Source organism: Phragmites australis, chromosome 2 (genome assembly GCF_958298935.1).
Source record: "Phragmites australis chromosome 2, lpPhrAust1.1, whole genome shotgun sequence".
NCBI classification, from domain to species: Eukaryota; Viridiplantae; Streptophyta; class Magnoliopsida; order Poales; family Poaceae; genus Phragmites; species Phragmites australis.
The window spans coordinates 14,933,851-14,949,798 of NC_084922.1; positions in this window are offsets into that span (position 1 = coordinate 14,933,851).

A 15,948-nucleotide genomic window follows, 5' to 3' on the forward strand; every position below is an offset into this window, starting at 1 on the left:
TTGATGCACATTTCCTTTGATCGTCCATATAATCACCTTAGGGACCAAGAATACCCAATCATCATTGTGAACTAAATTTTTTGATACCCTTCAAAATACACTTGTTAGTCACAATGATACGATTGTTATTAATCACTGAAACGCTTACCACTTACCTAGGGGTATAGATGCTACAATCTTCCCCTTTTTGGTGATTGATGACAACACAAAAGAGAATATAGAGATATAAATTGAAGTACACCCTGTCATACTAGACAATTGATGGCATATATCAATAAAGCAAGAGAAAGCCTAGAAATATAACAGCCTATCATGCTAGAAGAAAAAGAATAAACATGCATGAAATTAAACATAATGTGATGACAAGCAAAACACATCAATAAAGAGAACCAAATAGTCTGCTATTACATCAAAATTCATAAGATCTAACAAGCCAAACCTAACTACCCAAACTCCTAAACTCCCCCTGAAACAAAAGCTCTCTAAACACACATGCTAAGACTCTCTCTCCCAACTCCTCCTATCACTAGACTCTCCTCCTTTAGCATCTAAGCACCAAAAAGAGAACCCATCTAAGCATCTGAAGTTGGAGGAAATGAAGGAGCCAACGTTGTCAAACAAGGTCGCATCACGAACTGAGAAGCGTCGGACTCAGAGACAGAAGAGACGAGCTCAGCGGCGGCAGTGATGACAGGAGAGAGTGATCCTGCTGAAGGCTGAACAGATGCAGAAGGAGCAGGAATCTCTGTCGACACTGCGTCAGAACGAGGGTCAGAGCTAGAAGTATCGACACCCTGAGATGCCATTTGCTGAAGAGGAGCATCAAGCTCGTCAAAAGTTGACTGCACAATAATAGATGGCTCGACTGAGGGGTGTTGAGCAGGGACGATCGATTGCGGAGAGTCCTCAAAGCCGAGAGGTCCAGTGGTCAGAGGTGACGACAATGAATGAAGCATTGACCTCTGAGAAGTCCTGGTAGGTAGAGAGAAGACTCCGGTGGTAAAAAGTGCTGAAAGAGGGAAGCCTGATGCCGGAGTACTCAAGAGACCACTAACACTATCTGAGAGAAGACTCAGGACTAGAGCTGGTGCTAGAGGTGCAACTGGCAACTGAAGACCTGTATGCTGAAAAAGGAATGAGAATATCTGAGCGTTGTTATCCCTGTTTGTCTAAAGTGCTACATACATGGCCTGCTGCTGTTGTTGGAGTGATTGCATGAGCGCTGTCTGCACCTCCTGCTGGCGAAGCATATCAGCTTGAAGCTTCGCCTGCATCTCTGCCTGGACTGCCATCTGTTGCTGCTGCATCTGTTGAAGAAAGAGGGTAAACTCTGAAGGTAGTGTAGTTAGAGGTACAGAAGGTGTCATCTCAGGTGCTGAAGAGAGTGGAACTGAGGTCTGCAGTGCAGCTCGAGAAGAATCCCCTACCTTAACGTCGTGAGACCTAGCGACTGGAGGAAAATACCGATGTCCTCTGAGTCTGAGTCACTGTCGTTGTCTACGTCAAAGAGGGCATAAGGGAGCTCTGACTTGGCCTCAACTGCTGATCTCTCCCTCTCCTCAACTGGGATCTGCTCCTGAGCGTGAATCATGGCACACTGACCATGGCGTCTATCTGTAGGAGCGCTAGGGATATACTCCTGGAACTGAGTAGGAGAGTCCTCGTAGGTCTCAAGGAACTCGGGATACCTAACCGCATGAGCTAGAAAATGTGAAATAAAGTGTGCATATGGGTGCTGTCTGGCCAGAGACATCTCCTCTGCTATGGCATCCTCAATCTCATAAAGAATCAGATCCACTATATCAAAATGCTGGTGAGTGAGGATAGAGAGGATCAACCATTTCTACAAACTGGTGATAGCCTCTCCGTAGCCAATCCTCGGCAACAAGTTGTGTCTTAGGGCCAAGTGGATGGTCTTCACCTTAGGTGTCAACATGTCTGGTATTCTCGACGATCCTGGAGTGAACGACTGCTTGAACGATGGCCTGATCTCCTCATCAGTGAAAAAGACACCACCAGTTAGAGGACGACGAAGGGGCTCGATGTTCAAATGAACGACCTCGTGAAGAAACCTAGAACTCGCTTGAACTCCTAAAGCCTCAAGTATCATGTTCATGTATAATATGATCTGCTCTCCCTGGAACATGAACTCAATGAAATTCCTCTCTGGTGCAATCCACATTGTGGCGTAGAAGACTCTGACCCACTCCTCAATATATTTGTCCACACCTGTGAGCAGAGTTGTAAGACCCGGGATGGTGTTAAAGTGCTGCCTCACGTACACTCCCCCTGCAGCCAACTGCATATAGTGCCAGTTGAGCGTCTTGTGCTGGCTCAACTTGATCTTCTTTCTGAGATAAGAGTGGAAGAAGCTCTACTGCAGAATTGTGTAGAACCTATGATCTACCCCCTCATCTCTGACCAGGAGAAACCACTCATTGATCGTCACAAACCTCAGTTTCTTGATCTTTGGTGATTTGTAAGAGGTCAAGTCACACAAACGAATCTCTCCCTAGGGCTAAGGCTGCTCTGATTGCTGCTGCACTATCTGCTCCTCCTCCTCCTCCTCCTCCTTTGGCTCTCGACGAACCCTCTTTCGGTTGCCTGACGGGCTAGAAGGCGTCGAGCCCATCCTCGTGGTAGGACGGATGCAGGTAGACCGACGAGGAGGTGAAGCGATGTCTCTGATCTCAAAGCCTTGTTGAGCATCTGCATTTATGATGGCAATGACATGATTCATCACTTTCTAAGCCTTTGACTTCTTCTTCTTCGGTTGCTCAAAAGCATGGCCCTTGCCTTTTTCACTGCGCTCACGACCCATCTGACAGATAGAAAGATAAAAATGGATGAGAGAGCGCTTCAGATTTTAAGGATTTGATATGAAATTACCTTAAATTGAACCCTAAGCATGAAATTGATACGAATTGGGATGAACATGATATGGATTCAAGATAGAGACACTAGCAATTAACCAACTTCAAGAAATTGACTTCAAATTTGAACAAATTTATCAAGTTTGGCATGAATTTGAGGCAAATTTGCACGAATTCGAAAGAATTTAGCAATTGAAGCACAAAATTTGATCAACATGCCCTCAATTCATGAAAAATTATTGGAATTGCAACACATTGTATCAAATTTGCACTAAATTGATCGAAATTTGATGAAACAGAGGCAAATTTGCTAGAGATTACTTCTAGGGTTAGCTAAATCAAAGAGTCGGCTGAATTTGTGTTCACCATAGTGAGTTGGAGAGAGAGGCCGACAGTGAGGGAGATGAACGGCAACTGGCAGCACTGGAGTAGGCACTAGGGCACGATGACGGCCGGGGAGACTGCGCGGCTCGAGGGCGGAGCGACAACGGTTCAGTGGAGGCGGTGCACTAGGAGGTAGGCAACGGTGAGTGCTGGTCTAGGAGGCGCAAGAGCACGATAGCGATGGTGGCTCAGCAAGAGGCGTGAGCGTACGAGCGTCGCAGATCGAAAACAGAGAGAGGAGGTCAACCAAGATGAACACTTATATGACAGGTGGGTCCTGCAGAAATTTCAAACACCGGAAGGTCCGGTGAAGCTTAGACATAGCACCGGACAAGGCACCAGACAAATATTTGCAGAGAGCATGTCAAACTTCAGCCGAAACCAAACTCATACACCGGATGCTCAATGAGACTGAACTGAACACCGGACAAACCCACCAGACCTTCACTCATAAGATTTTCAATACTGCACACTTCGGTGAAACTACAGTGAGCACCGGACAGATCCACCGAACTGAATTTGAGACCTTCTGATTTTGGCTGCCATTGACTGAACACCAGAAGGTCCGATCCAGAACAATTTGCCAACACTAGACCTTTTTTTGAGAGAAATTCCATTTTCATACATAGGATTATCCACTGATTCTGAACTGTTGGACATATGCACCAGACCTTTACTTAGGAAAGTTGAACTGGCTGCCAGAAGCACTGAGCACCGGATGAGGAGAAAGAAAGGATCACCGGACTATCCGGTGAGAAGAGAAAGATTCTGCTGAACTAAAATCTCCCACTGAGTCCAAACTTTGAACAAACACATAACAAAAACACATATTTGAACTAGTTTGAGTAAAATCCTTACCCTCTCAAATACTCATTTGCAAATAGTTTCCAAAGCGACTATAGCATACATAATCTTTCAATAGGAAATAAGAATCAAATAAAAAGGAGGGAGAAAACTCCAAGAAAATATATGAGCTATATGGCCTATGAACTTAAAGATTAGGACTTTAAATTCACTAGGATATGACTCAATAGTCATTAAGCACTTACACCTTTCTAATCACACTTATAGAGGTGTAAGTTCACATTGAAAATGAACAACATTCTCAAAGAGTGATATATTTCTTTGTGAACTCTCTACGGCCAATGCACATGCAATACATAACAAGTGCATGAAAGTAAACCTATATGACATGTGAATGCATAGCATAAAATAAATCTATCTTGTCATATTACTTCCCTTCTCAAATTTCTTCATGGTGAACCCAACAACAAGCCTTGAGTGAAACTAGGGGGCCACAAACTCAAGCAAAACCCATATTCATCACTATCTTGAGAAAGTTAGACAAGAATCTATCATGAAATGCATCTATATGACAATGTATCACATGATGTTTGAAGCATCTATCATGTTCAAATCACTTCGTAATCTACAAAATGTAGCTTCATCTAGAGGTTTGTGAAGATATCCGCCAATGATATTCTGACCTTACACTACCAAGAGAAATATCATTTTTAGCCATATGATCTATAAGGAAGTGATGACGAATATCAATGTGTTTTGTGCGAGAGTGTTGAATGGGATTGTTTGTAATTTTTACGGCACTTTAGTTGTCACAAAGGAGTGGAGCCTTCTCTAGACGAACACCAAAATCTAACAAGGTTTGCTTCATATAGACGATTTGAGCACAACATCCTCCGACGGCTATGTATTCGACTTCCACGGTAGACAAGGCTAAGGAGTTTTTCTTTTTAGAAGACCAAGAGACTAGGGACCGCCCAAGCAAGTAGCACCCACCTGAAATACTCTTACGATCCACAAGAGTAAGTTTGAATCCGAGTATCCCAAGAGTAAGAAACTAGCATCTTTGGGGTACCACAAGCCTATGCTAGGTGTATACTTTAGGTATCTAAAGATCCTCTTAATTGCACTAAGATGTGATTCCTTATAATTATCTTGAAAGCGAACGCACATGCATATACTAAACATAATATCGGGCCTAGATGCGGTAAGGTAAAGAAGTGACACAATCATAGAACAATAAAGCTTTTGGTCAACCGGTTTACCCGTTTCATCCAAGTTGAGATATCCATTAGTAGGCGTGGGGTCTTGATTGGCTTGCAATCATCCATCTTGAACTTCTTAAGGATGTCCATCGTGTACTTTTCTTGATGGATGAACGTCCATTCCTTCAATTGCTTGATCTAAAATCCAAGGAAGTAGTTGAGCTTGCCAATCATCGACATCTCGAACTCTCTAGATATCATGTCATTAAATTCCTTTGCAAAACTCTTTGTTAGTTGAAACAAATATTATATTATCAACATAAATTTGACATAAGAAAAGCTCATTATCGATAATCTTTGTGAACAATGTAGTGTCCACCTTCCCGATCTTGAATCCTTGGTTGATGAAGCAGTCACGTAGGCGTGCATACCAAACTCTCGGGGCTTTCTTGAGTCTATAAAGTGCCTTATGCAACCTATAGACATGATTATGACATCTAGAATCTTCAAAACCGGAGCGTTGTTCAACATAAACAAGTTCATTAATGAAGCTATTTAAAAATGCACTCTTCACATCCATTTGATAAAGCTTGATGTTATGATGTGAAGAAAATGCAAGAAGGATATGAATGGCTTCAAGCCTTGCCACGGGAGTGAATATTTCACCAAAATCTAAATCTTGAACTTGTGCAAAGCCTTGAATGACTAGTCTTACCTTGTTACATATCACCACACCATGTTCATCTTTCTTGTTGCAGAAGACTCACTTGGTTCCAATCACATTCTTGTCTTGAGACATCTCTTCTAGTATCCATATTTCATTGCGAGTGAAGCTGTTAAGTTCTTCTTGCATAGCAATCACCCAATCTGGATCTTTAAGAGCCTCATCTATATGTGTGGGTTTCAAATAAAAGACAAATGAGTAATGTTCACAAAATAAAGCATATTAAACTGAGTTCTTACTCCCCTAAATGGACTTCCAATGATCAAGTTAATTGGGTGATCCTTAGAAATATGTGTTTGCTTCACTTGTAGTTCTTGAGGTGTATCTTGTGGTGGTCCAACATCTTGAACTTGAGCTTGAGCTTCCTTTGAAAGATATGGACATCTTATGATGGAATTGGTTGATCATTTTTCTCATCATCTTGATCAACTTGGGGTGCCATGGAGGTGTGTGGATTGAAAGTAGAAGGTACATCTTTATCATCCTCCTTAGACTTAATATTCCTAATCGCCATATTATTCATCACATCTCTCAAGGGTTCATCACCTACATCATCACAAGAAATACCTTCTCCTTGGGATCCATTAAATTCATCAAACTCCACATCACAAGTTTCTTCAACAAAACTGATGGCATTGTTGAATACTCGATATGCTTTGGAGTTCGATGCATAACCAATAAGAAAATCAATATCACAACATTTTTCAAACTTGCCTAGAAGTTCTCTTTCCTTATAGATAAAACACTTGCACCTGAACACCCGAAAGTAAGAGATATTGGGTTTCCTTCCAATGAGAAGCTCATATGATGTCTTCTTCAAAAGTCAGTGGGGATACACCCAGTTATATGCATGACATGCCGTGTTGATTGCTTCCGTCCAAAACTTTTCTGGCCTGCCATACTCATCCAACATTACTCTTACAAGAGTGATCAAGGTCTTCTTATTCCTTTCCACTATGCCATTTTGTTGAGGGGTGTAGGTTGATAAAAACTCATGCTTGATGCCTCTATCATCACAATAATATTTAATTTAAGTGTTCTTGAACTCCGTGCTGTTGTCACTCTGGATCTTTATAATTGTGGCCTCAAACTCATTTTGAGCTCTTTTTGCGAACTTCTTGAAGATCCCAACGGTCTTGTTCTTGTCATCTAAAAAGAAAGTTCAAGTGTATCTCGAATAATCATCAATAATGACAAGATAATAGAGATTACCACCAAGACTTTTGTAGGTTGGTCCAAAGAGGTCCATATGTAGAAGCTCCAAAGTTTTTGATGTAGACATCATTGACTTGTATGGATGAGAGCTTGCAATTTGATTTTCTGCTTGGCAAGCACTACACAACTTGTCCTTCTCGAACACTACATCTTTCAAACCAACCACCATTCTATTCTTGAGCGCTTTCTTGAGTTGGTTCATTCTAATATGTGCAAGTCGACGATACCAAAATCAACCCATGGAAGTCTTGGTGAAGAGGCATGTTGTCAAGCTAGCTTCATTAGATGAAAAATCCACAAGATAGATATATCAATATGTAAAACTTTTAAAAATTATATCATTATATTTCTTGCTAGTTATGACAACATCAAAATCACTAAATAAACATGTGAAGCCTAAATCACATAGTTAGGTTACGGAAAGCAAATTAAAACTAAGAGATTCTACTAAAAGCACATTAGAAATAGAGAGATCACTGGAGATTGCCACCTTACCCAAACCTACCACGTTCACTTTGGAATTATCACAAAAAGTGACTTTGTTATAATTGTCCACTTCATCTTTTAGAGAAGTGAACATCTTTACATTGCCGGTTATATGTTGTGTGCATCCACTATCAAGCATCCAATGATTTTCACCGGCTTTATAGTTCACCTACGCACATGGGATCAAACTTTTTGGTACCTTTCATGTGAGACATAAGAGTTTTATGCACCCAAAGTTGCCGAGGAAGCTTGCCCTTAGCTTGAGTTCCAATGAATTTAGCCATATTTTTTCCATTTTTAAGCTTATGCAATAGGAAGTGATGATCATTGAAAGTAGAATTGTATTTAGGAGACAAAGTAGGAAAGGGTTTAGTAGGAATCGGACACTCCCTTATGTGGTGGCCGGTGACCTCACAATGTTGTAAATATGAACCAACTTCCTTGATGAAGCATTTCTTGATCTCTGGTGACTTGGTGATATTCTCCACCGGGTTGGAGAAGCATCCAAGACTTTTCTTGTTGCAGTACATGACATTCTTCATGAGAATTTTCTTATGTTTGTACTCCCTCTTAGTCAACCGGGCCACACACAAATTGAGATTTGCAATCTCATTCATGAGCTCTTGCTCCCTTGCATGGTTAGTCTTAGAAGATTATGTAGTATCACATGAAGAAGAGCATGAGATATCAAGAAGATCATTACAAGAAGTAGATGTATTGACCTTAACAACATCAATAGTAGGCAATTCATTCATGCTAGGATCAATAGCATCATAAGCTAACTCAAGTTCTTGATATTTGCATTTCAAGTCTACATGCTCAAGCTTAAGCTTCTTGTTGCTCTCTTCAAGAAATTTGCTATATGTAACTACTTCATCATGTTTTTTAAGCAAATCATTATATTTAGCAAGTAAGTCATCATAATTAGAACTAAGCTTAGAATTAACATTTTTAAGAGATTTGATTTTAGTTTTTTGCTTCTTGATGATAATAGCATAATCATTCATGAGCTTAGATAAATTATTAGGAGAAAGACCATTATCATCACTACTGCCATCATCATCCTCACTACTCACCTTGTTTTTACCTTTTGCCATGAGACACATAGGTGGTGGAGGTAGCGGTGGATCATCATTGGTGATGGTGAGGCCCATGAAATCCTTTTCTTCATCATCACTTGAATTTTTACTTGAGCTTTCGCCGGAGGTCCATTGTCACTTCCCAAAACACTAATTGCGTAATTAAGCATGTATAATCATCATAACATTATGTTTATACATGTTTGTTTGCAATTCGAGCTTTAAACGTGTTCCAAAAAAATATGTTGTAGATGGTTTAGAGACACCGAGGAAGCCCCAAATACTTTGGAGGTGAAGAAGGATGGAAAAAGGAAAAAAAAGGGGAAAAGATCGCCCTTGCGGTTTGACTGGGGTCACCTGTGGTCTAACTGCCAGGGGGCAGCCACGTGGGTTTTCCATGGTCTGATCGACCCATCCTGCGGTCTGACTGCAACAGCGCAGAGGCTCTACTTAAGAAAATTAGCTAACTCTCTCACACTCACTCTCTCACACTCTCACTCACTCCTTAACCCACACCAAGAGAGAAGGAGAGATCACCACGATGACTTCAACGACCGAAGATCGATGGAGGGGACTCCCTCGAGCTTCCTAGAGGTTTCTCCGAGCTCCTCCCCTCTTCTCCCTTGCTTGAGCAAAGTTCATCGAACCGCAAGCCCATACGCCACCCTGAGGCCTGATCTCCAAATTGGAGCTTCTCCTAAGTGAATTGATCCACTAGAAAGCTTCCCTACATTAAGGTGAGACATCTCCTACCGTTTCACCATCATTCCTGAGCTCTAATCAATCCCCATTCCATTTAGACCCAAGCATAACCCTAGCCTAGGGCTTATCCATGGGGTATGTTGAGTTTAGCTTGGTGAATGATGAACAAATCACTTTAGAAGCACCCCAGTAGTCCCATAGAACATTTTGGTGCCCTTTGTGGTTGAAAGTTTCGCCGGAGCCTTCGCCAACGGCCTCGCAAAGTGGCACCGGCAGAGTCTCATGGTTTGACCGCCACTAGGGTCGGTTTGACCACCAGATGATGATCTGATCACCGACATACAGTCGGTCTAACCGCCAGAGGCCAAAACCTTCTACACGACGGCGGTCTGACTGCCCCTTCAACACCGGTTTGATCGCCAGTCACTTAAAGCTATATGCACTTAGGTTGTCTTATCGGGGTTTCAAACTTTAGAACCCTAATCATTTGGTGGTCTTTTGCAAATGTTTTTGAAACGTGACGCTCTATTAATATGCAAACATGCATCATATGCACACTTTTCCATCATTTGATTATTTATGCAATGCGTTCTTAATTCGTTTAGAGAGTGTTACGCCAACGATCCAAGCAAGTGAAGGCACCGCCAATCTACGGAGTCCTGTGAGTGTTACGCCGGGAGTATCAGGCAACCGCCATAGCAGCAAGGCAAGCATCTAAGCATATTTCACCTTTGTTAAATTGAATGTAGTCTAAATTGATAAGTTGTCGCTTATGTATCATTGCATGATTAACGAGTCAATGTCGGGTTTATATGGGTAGAATCTATATTGAATTGCATTACCTCTACCTTGAGTTGTTGATTATCCATATCCTTGTAGTCTTGATAATGTTGTTGATGTCTAACTTAAGAGTTATTCAAAATGCTTAGCAATGTATATGTCCTCAGTAGAAGTTGAGAGATGGCGCAACCATTGATCACGAGCTTAAGGCTTACTTATTATTTACAAACACAATGACAATGATGTGAGTTGTATGAAAGGTGAGGATGAGGAGAGATGTGGGCGGTGCTAGGGGTATCTTCTGCATTGGAGGAGCTCCTCGGTGTAGTTCGGGAGAGGAACCCGGATGCCATAGACCGTTTGCATCGTTTAAGCACCGTCCGTCGGTGTAGTTGGCTTTAACACTTTCTGTACTTACAACATGTCGTATATGTGAATGATAAGTAAAATACATTTGTAGCTGTGACCTTTTGGCATGTGAGTCGATGGTGTCGTGGGCATAATAGGCTTTTAGAGGTATCCAGTTTGCTCTGAGAGTAGTTCTAGATGACCCCCGCATTTATTGACGCATGATCAAACGATTGGGGCTTATTGGTAAAGGTTGACATGAGTACCCCTTTATGTGGGCCTTTGTGGGCACGTGAGTCGAATGGTTCTCGAGTCGTGTAGGTAAAGGAGTACCCCTGCAGAGTGTAAAAACAATTCGAATTATCACGCTCTCGGTCATGAGCATACTTTTGTCCATTTGCATCGATCGTAGAGTTACGAATGTGGGATAATATGGTGTGGTATGTTAGTATTGGTTTGAGATGGTTCAACTTACAGTTATGTTCATGAGATGTTTCAATTTACATTTATATGCAAGTTGGTGGTTACAGGGTAGAAAGATATATGTGGTTAAGTATAGGTGCTCACACATAGGTGTCAGGTTACTTACGCATATGAATTTACTTAACATTGTGGTCTAGTCCTTGCTAATGACTCAATTTCATAATCCTTGGAGTCGGATTATTATATATACTCATTATGGATTAAGTCTTGCGAGTACCTTCGTACTCACGCTGTTCTTTCAGATTCTACCTGTGAGGAGGAGCTCTTGTTTGGCTACTTCACACCTGCCAATATAGGTGGCGGGAATGAGTAGTGCAAACTATTCGTATAGCGTGCTTTTGGGTAGAGCCTAAGGTCATATGACTTCACATAGCTTTTGGTGTTAATAGGTGATAATCTTCCGCTGCGTAGTTTCTAGTTTGGTAAGGAGGTAATTGTTCTTTATCCTCCTATCTCCCTTTTGATGTAAATTATTGTAAATGGTTAAATACTTAAAAACTTATATTATAATTTAATTACTCGTTCTTTCTTAAGCTTTGTTGTGATACTATATGTTGGAAAGACATGTGTTCCTATCTTGGGCACAAAACACGTGCTGAAACTACTAAGATGGTATTCTGGTTAATCATCGTAGTCATGATTAAGCAAATAATCATCCTGATAATTAATTGAAATATTATTTGGCCAGTTCCTCACACTCATTCATCAACAATATAAGCCTTGCGGTCATCACTCTTCTTGTTGAAGAGCTTGTTCTTCTTCTTGTCTTGACCTTTTTTCTTGTGCTTATCCTCATCCTCATTTGCATTAATATTCTTACTCTTGCTTTTGTTTTCTTATCGGAATGAGGGAAATCATATGACATGTGGTCATATTCTCCATAATTGTAGCACTTCTTCTTGTCTCCGTCACTAAACTTATCAAATTTCTTGGAGCAAAATTTGTTCTTCTTGGGATCATAGTTGTAGCACTTCTTGCCCAACTTGGATATAATTCTTGTGGTTCCTCTCATGAGGAGGGCAAGCTTGGTGTTGGAGTCACCATCATCATCTTCATCGCTTTCACTTGTTGGTGAAATCTTCGTCTTCTTTTTCTTTTTCTTGTCAATCATCTTGGCCTTGAGAGCAAGATTCTTATTGGAGGAGGATTCTTGTTGAACGCCAAACAAGAACATCTCATGAGCACGAATCTTGCCCACGACATCGGTGACGGTCATGTCATTGATGTCTTTCTCATGAAGAAGAGATATGACAATGTTGTATTGCGATTTAGGAAGCACCATCAAGGTCCTACGAATAATGTCTCCTTAAGATAATTGAGTGAGTTCAAGAGAATTGATTTATTCAACAAGCATATTAATGCGAGAATACATATATCATTACATAGCTCATTGGGCAGCATCTTAAATTGATTAAGGTTGTTCATTAGCACATGATATCTTTCATCCTGGATTTTTATAGAGTCCTCATGAATTTCACGAAGACCGGTCCAAATATCATGAGCTAATTCCTTACTCCTTACTCTAGAAAACATCTCTTCACTAATTCTCTCAAAAATAGCATTTTTAGCCTTAGCATTTCATCTAATTTGTTGTTCGGTAAATGGTTGATCAAACCCAATAGAAGCGGCTAGCCAAACTTTCCGAGGAAATAGCATAAAGATAGCTTGCCATGCAAACTTTCCAATAGGAGAAGTTCTTTCCTCGAACCCTGGCACGCTACTTCCATTCCCAAGGGCCATTGCTCTAGGATTTTAAGCCTATCAAGAGTACGAGGCTCTGATACCAATTGAAAGGATCAAATGGCCCAAGAGAGGGGCGAATTGGGCTATTAAACTTTTTTACCCCTACTAAATTCTAGAACAAGTAGCAACCTTAGTCTAGATGAATTGAAATACGACTATACGATCAAACTAGACAGAAACATGAAAAACAAGTAAGCTAGAACATAAAGTAAATGTGGAAAGTAAAGCTTGCAAGTAAGTAAATGCTCAAATGTAAATATGGGAAAGTAATGAGATGAATAAGAGAACACCAATTTTTTCCCAATGTATCGAGGAGTTGGCACTCCCCCTAATCCTTGTTGGAGCATCAAAGGATAGCACTCCTTCTTGAGTCACTAAGTCTCAAAGTGCTCACTCATGATTGCCGCTTCTCCATCTCCAGATTGGCGAGCCTCAAACCAAGCACATAGCTCTTTTCGAGGCTCCCACAAGAACTCCAGGAGCTCATCAAGACACCTCCATTCACCAAAGACCTGCTAGGTGTTACCAACCACCAAGAGTAGCAAACCAACAACTTCACTTGATAAGATCAAACCTAGACTACAGCTAGATGCACACTTGCTACTCTCCAAGCACTAAAGATGTTCTTAACAATCAATTAAGAACTTTAGAATTCATTCAAGTGCACTCTCTTGCTTCTTAATGACCTATACAGTATATGAGCTCTTCTGGGGTTGCAAGAGATTCATATGAGACCAAGTGAAGGGGTATATATAGGCTAAAAAAACTAAATCTAGTCGTTAATCAACCACCTAAACTTTCTGTTAGTACCGGATAATCCGGTGAACATCTCCTCACACTCAACGGATAATCCAGTGAGTACAATCTACAGAGCACACTGTGCCAGCTGTCATTAGCCGTTACTGCTGATAAATGATCTGGTGGATTCATCTGGTGTGCCATAGTTCATCATCGGACCATCCGATTAGTAGAACCAAGTCAGACTACCTGTTGCAATCTTCTCTGCAAAAATTAGTCAGGTGATTCCTCTTTGCCTTCATCAGACCATCTGGTGAGTGTAGCTTCTTTTGGAACTAAAAATTCTTCTATGCAAGAAATGCTCCGATACTCCTATCTTTCGATCACCGGATATTTCGGTGAGTTCAACTTCAATTACACCTTGGAAAAATTGCTTCTGCTGAAAAAGCTCTGATGCTCTTACGGGGGTACCATCGGACCATCTGGTGCAACACTTCTAAAATTTCAGGACACGTGTCACTAAGAAAAGGTTCAAGTGGTGCCTGCATGTTAATCATTGGACCATCCAGTCAACACATGTGATTTCTGTCTGAACCAAGAAAAATACTCTGGTGAAAACACAAGTTGCATCATCAGACTATCCAGTGAGACTAACTTCACTGAGCCTGTCTAATTCAATCTTTTTTTGAGCTCTAACTTTACGACATTTCAATCATAGGCTTGTATAAGCTAGATAGTGCTAGAATTTTACAAGTGTGCATCAAACCAAGTCTAGATTCAATTAGATCAAGCTACTACTCTTATCCTCTTTTTATAGATGGTAAAAAGACTAAAAAAGAAAATATATACTACTGTAAGTGTCATTTCTCTCTCATGATATTTAGAACTAGAAGATCCTTAATCTTGATGTACATCTCTTTTGATCTTCCATATAATCGTCTTAGTAATAAGAATACCCAATTATTATTATGAGCTAAAATTTTTGATACCCTTCAAGATATATTTGTTAGTTATAATAATACAATTATCATTAATTATTAAAATATTTACCTTTACCTAGAAGCTTGGATGCTACCCTCTACCGGTTAGGACCATATAAGAAAAATTAACAGCATTGCACCGTGACGTTTTCGAATAAAATTAACCCTCGTAGCAGAACAAACTTGTGAAATGGTAGAACTGGCGCGCGCGCTGCGACCTGCATCGATCAAGGTGAGCTTGAAGCTGCTTTCCGGATTGTGCCGGCTCTTTGATAAGTATAAGAAGCTGTACGACATCATCTGCTGGGTGCTGCTGCGGTACGCACGTACGAGCAGGGCAGCCGTTTCAGAGGGGGTTGGTGAGCTGCGTCAGCATGGTGTGTGCAGTACGTGTTGTACTGACGAAGGAGTCAAGCAATTGTTTGTGTACTGACTCCAGATGCATAGTTGTACTGACCGATTCCGGCAGCTTATTCAAGGAGAGAGTAGTGGTAGTAGTACTGTACTGCACTGCACTGACAAGTCAAAGGAGAGAGAGAGGAAGAGAAGCAATCTTGCGTGTATATATAGATCTCCAATGTTACTTGGGGATGATGGCATTAGCATTAGCAATTGCAGCAAGTCTGGTATGCAAAAATACAGATAAGAGAGAGAAGGGTTAGAGAGGGAAGGTGATTGGAGACAGGGATGAGGCAGAGCATGGGATGAGGCCATCAACAAATTTCATTTCTTCTATTACTGGAACATGTTTGTTTGCTTGCCAAAGGGAGTTGTGAGAGATTTCAGGCACAAGTCACCTTGATGCCTGTTGAGACACAAGAGCTGGTGTTGTTGCTCCCTCCCCTGCACTGCCTCTTCCCTGGCTCCACGACCGTCGCCGCCCCCCCCCCCCCTCTCTCTCATCTGTTAGTACTTTTGGATGTTTTGACATTAGTGTGAATAAATATTGTAGCAGGTTTAATAAAAAGGTCAGTGTGTATTAAATAAACTACAACAAAGAAATACAACAATAGCTGTTACATATTTTAAAATGCATTGACGGATCATATTTACATACCTCTTTACGTAGCGGTGACATTTCAGTCAAAGTAACTTTTTATTTGGCTACAATCAGTTCCAAAAAAGAACATTTGATTTACTATTCTTCCGGTGGGCTGTACTTATTTAATTGTGTTTGAAGCTGTTGTACTACAGAAAGGGAGGCAGGGTGGCCACAATTCAGGTGGAGATTGGACAACAAACACCAGCGACACCTTTGCGTGATTCAGATGGACATGGGAGGAAATACAAGATACTACGACTGAACATTCAAGATTGTCATGGAACAGGGCATCGCCAAAAAGACCAAGAAATGCCAATGGAACAGGGCATCAAATACCATTGTTTTTTTTGCCTTGCTCTATGTGT